Source organism: Galeopterus variegatus, unplaced genomic scaffold (assembly GCF_000696425.1).
Source record: "Galeopterus variegatus unplaced genomic scaffold, G_variegatus-3.0.2 Scaffold1066, whole genome shotgun sequence".
Classification (NCBI taxonomy): domain Eukaryota; kingdom Metazoa; phylum Chordata; class Mammalia; order Dermoptera; family Cynocephalidae; genus Galeopterus; species Galeopterus variegatus.
The window spans coordinates 24,974-30,096 of record NW_007727177.1 but is presented as its reverse complement, the minus strand read 5'-3'; positions in this window follow the sequence as shown (position 1 = coordinate 30,096).

Below are 5,123 nucleotides of genomic sequence, written 5' to 3'. Positions count from 1 at the left end.
AAAGAAAGAAAGAAAGAAAGAAAGAAAGAAAGAAAGAAAGAAAGAAAGAAAGAAAGAAAACCATCTCAAATCTAGAAAGGAATATAATTCGTCTCAAATGAGACATGCTCTGGTCTATCAGCTTCCTCCTTAAAATTTATCCAAAACGAAATGACCACAAAAGGTAGTAGGCATAGTTACTAATCCTTCTGTAGACACAGTCCTTATTTCCTGAGGTTTCTTTCACCCTAGTCATCTATTGCTGCATAACAAAACACCACAAGATTCAGTCGCTTAAAACAATCATCATTTTATTATTGCTATGGTTTGTGAGGCTCTGGAATTCAGGAAGTGGTTGACTGAGCAGTTCTGGCTGAGAGTCTCAAATGTGGCTACAGCCAGATGGTAGCTGGAGCTGGAACAAAGGGCGGCGGGTGGGCGGAGGCCCAGTGGGGATAGCTGGAGAGCAGAAGAGCATCTCTCTCTTCACGTACTTTCAGGGCTTCTTCGTGTGGTCTCTTTGCATGGGCTAGTTTGGGCTTCCTTCCAGCATGGCGGCCTCAGAACAGTTTAACTACTTAGATGGCAGCTCAGAGCTCCGGAAAGAATGTTCCAGAGACCAAGGTGGAAACTCCATTACCTTTTCCTTTCCCACCTATCCTCAGAAGTAATGCAGTATTATTTCTGCCATATTCTATTGGTTACAAGTGAGACAAAAACACACCCAGATTCAAGGGGAAAGGATTAGACTCACCTCTTGATGGGCTTAGACAACATGTGGGATGGGTAATATGACCATCTTTAGAAAAATACAACCTGTCCCAAAGTCTAAAGCTGGCAATGTGCTGCAAACATCACATGTAAGGAAGCCACGCCATTCTCATTTTCCAGATATGCAAACCAAGGCAAACGCTGCTAAGCTGCTTCTGCCATATAGAGGTGGAGAAGAAACTATCAGACCTGTGCTCTCTGACTCATACACAACATTAATGATAAATGCAATGTGTGTAGAAATTACTTTTTGAACTGTAAAATATGGTATAATTTATTGTGGTCATCCATTACAATTTCAAAAATGTTTATCTCTGAAATTTTGCCATATTGCCAAGGAGCTCGCCTTGGAAAGTTTAATCTACTTAACAAGTACCACTTGATTCGCCCTGGGAAAGTATTTGGGTATTTCCAACAGTCTCACTTAACAGAGAATTTGGAAAGTAAAAACTATCTCCAAGACTGGCCTTACAAAATATTTCTTATTGGAAGAGTCAGCACAGTTATGTGTAAGGAACGCTTGCCTTGGGCGGGAGCTTAGGAGAGATATACCTGTGAACAGGAAGATCAACAGCTAAAAGGCACCAGGTTGCAGACCAGTATGCCCTCCGCTGACAGGAAGGTCCCGTTGACAGCATCGGCACCTACAAATTGAGTTTCTCCATCTCCTCTCTGGAGTCCAGCCAACTCTCATTTCACATCTTCCTGGGTTTTGTCCATTTTAGTTCTGATTTTTTGAATTATTTATTTAAATTTGGGTTTTTTTCATGTATAAAAATACTTATCTGAAGATGTTTAATTAACGTTGGAACACTGTTTTATGCTCTTCTTCTGTTTTGGGGTGTGTGTGTGTTTACAGGAGGTAAGAACATCCACCTGCTGAAATGCTTTGATTCTCAAACTCTGTTTTCTTCTGATGGTAGCTCTGCTTGCATGTTATCTGCCGCTTTCTGCTCCTTCTGTGATATATTTTCTTCTCTGGACCAGCAGTGAGTCGACAGACAAGGTACAGCTGCTAACTAGGTTTCCTGATTCAAAGGCGCCCTCTGCCGTCGACACGGTGAAGTGTCATTTTTTCATTGCCTGGTGCTTCCTCTGGGATGCAGGAGCTGGCTTCTGGCTTTGTGATTCTCTTTGATCTCTGCAGGACCTTTCACTTCATTCCTTTTGCCTTCTTTCTTGACATCACCAAGCCTTCAGGGGCAAGTGCCTTTCCTAGGCTTTCCTGCCTCTCCCAGAAGCCTCACCTTCCTCAAGACGGCTGCCTCGGTTCCCTCTGGCACTGCCACTCCGGTTGGGGCTTGTCCCTGCAGGGCTGATGTTACTTGGGCTGCTTCTCCCGGGCTCTGCTGATTCCTGTCCTTCTCTTGTTCTCTGCGGGGGCGGCCTCCGGAGCCTGCCCGGCTGGATCTGGGGACTTATCTCACAGTCTGCAGAGCTCTCTGTCTCCTAGTAATCCCGAGGGCATGTGTAAACCCTGGTTTTATTTGCTCTATTTGTTGAGTGGGGTGATTTTTTAAGTTCTGAGAAGAGATTTGGATCTAGGCAACCACCATGATTCTACTGCAACTTAGAGCTCTATATGTTTAAATAATAATTCCATTTACTGTGTTAAAAATATCCATTTTATCCAAACCTATTACTTTTCACAATACAGGCATTTCTTAGTACAACAATATATATAACTTTTAAAACAAGAAACTATAATAACTAACATGCACTCACTCACACACACACACACACACACACACACACATGCACACATACACACGCACTTGTTTAAACTTATTTCTGACCACTAAGGCACACCCGAAGCTAAAATTCTTAAATATAGGGCCAGCCCCGTGGCGCACTGGGGAGAGTGCAGCGCTTGGGAGCGCAGCGGCACTTTCGCCGTGGGTTTGGATCCTATATAAGGATGGCCGGTGCGGGCGACACCACACCAAGGGTTGTGATCCCCTTACCGGTCGTGAAAAAGAAAAAAAAAAAATAATAATAATAATAATAAAATCCTTAAATATCGTCACCTTCACCAAAACAGGACAACCTTCTGCCCTGACTCTAGCAGCAGAGGACACGTGCTCATGAATGAAATCACAGGTCGCAGGAGTGACTGGAAAGCCGTATCTGGTTTTTGAGCCCCCCTGGGGTAAGGAGCAGTGCTCCCCCGCGCCACGTGCCAATCTGCTGGGACACAGGGGCTGGCTTCCCACTGTGAGACCCTGGAGTAGACACTGCATGTGCCGCCCCCCGTACGCTCTTCAGCACCAACCTGTCCTCTCCCCACTGCCAGCAACTCTTTGCCTGAGGATTTCTCTGGCTCTCGGAGCAGGCTTTTCCCAGGAAGAGGCCTGAAATGCTGGGAATCAACTCCCCAACCCCCAACAGCCCTGAACCCATGACTGAGGGGAGCCGCCTGTGAATACCAGGCCCACACCCTCCATGCCTCCACCCTCGGGCAGAATGACTGAGCCAGCGTTCACACCGCCTCCCAGGGCTCCCCCGCAGGGTTAAGCTCCAGTTGCCCACAGGGTAAATTCGGTTACTAACACACCCCATATAGCTGCCTCCCCCTCCCCATTCCCCTTAGGGTTTCCTGGGATCACCTTCAAATAAACTATTCAACCTGGAATCCTTGTTCAGAGCCTGCTTCTGGGGGAACTCAGAATTGGACAGTTCGCTAACTTTGGGCCTCACCTCCAGCCTCCCAGAGCCTGCATCTGGACAGGGATCTCCCAGGCCAGAGCCAGGAAGACAGCTCCAAACTGGGGACCCCATCCAAAAAGGACAGGAAGGAGAGGGGGTCTTGGATGTGATGCCCACAGCCCTGGAGGTCCAGGAAATCTCATGTGAGGGTCTGAAGGGAGTGCAGAGAATTCCCACTTTGGCCATGGTTTAAAGGGGCAGTGGTGGGCGGACCCTCTATAGTCCATGACCGAGGCCTGCGTGCACAGTAAATGCGTTCTGTGTAAATGTTTGTGGAATGAATGAATGAGGAGGAATTTAGTTTGAGAAAACCACATTAATGTAACCCTATTAAACACAGGTTTTTCTGGTTACAACTCTAATATAATAGAAATATTTGTTGTGTTAGATAAAGCAATATGACCACCACGATGAGCAGGAGCTATAGTCCACAGAATCCCTCCCATGGCCACCTCGGGGGACTCCAGAGAACCCACCACTGACCACCAACAGCTGACTGCTGTGAATCCTGGCTGAGGTCGCATACTGAAGCAGCTGGCGTATGTGGAGAGATGGAAACACTTTCAGCTTATCTTCATTTTCTCACTTTGTCACAAAACTTAGCAAGCACACAAGGGTCCCTCCTGCATCCAGGCAGGCAGTGGCCCTAATGTATGCTTGTTGAGTGGCTGTGAAATCAATCCATCTGTGCACCAAACAGGAAACACCGTAATGCTTAAGACGAGGGACAGATCNATATATTTTCTTCTCTGGACCAGCAGTGAGTCGACAGACAAGGTACAGCTGCTAACTAGGTTTCCTGATTCAAAGGCGCCCTCTGCCGTCGACACGGTGAAGTGTCATTTTTTCATTGCCTGGTGCTTCCTCTGGGATGCAGGAGCTGGCTTCTGGCTTTGTGATTCTCTTTGATCTCTGCAGGACCTTTCACTTCATTCCTTTTGCCTTCTTTCTTGACATCACCAAGCCTTCAGGGGCAAGTGCCTTTCCTAGGCTTTCCTGCCTCTCCCAGAAGCCTCACCTTCCTCAAGACGGCCGCCTTGGCTCCCTCTGGCACTGCCACTCCGGTTGGGGCTTGTCCCTGCAGGGCTGATGTTACTTGGGCTGCTTCTCCCGGGCTCTGCTGATTCCTGTCCTTCTCTTGTTCTCTGCGGGGGCGGCCTCCGGAGCCTGCCCGGCTGGATCTGGGGACTTATCTCACAGTCTGCAGAGCTCTCTGTCTCCTAGTAATCCCGAGGGCATGTGTAAACCCTGGTTTTATTTGCTCTATTTGTTGAGTGGGGTGATTTTTTAAGTTCTGAGAAGAGATTTGGATCTAGGCAACCACCATGATTCTACTGCAACTTAGAGCTCTATATGTTTAAATAATAATTCCATTTACTGTGTTAAAAATATCCATTTTATCCAAACCTATTACTTTTCACAATACAGGCATTTCTTAGTACAACAATATATATAACTTTTAAAACAAGAAACTCTTTGTAATAACTAACATGCACTCACACACACACACACACACACACACACTTGTTTAAACTTCTTTCTGACCACTAAGGCACACCCGAAGATAAAATCCTTAAATATCGTCCGCTTTCACCAAAACAGGACAACCTTCTGCCCTGACTCTAGCAGCAGAGGACATGTGCTCATGAATGAAATCACAGGTCGCA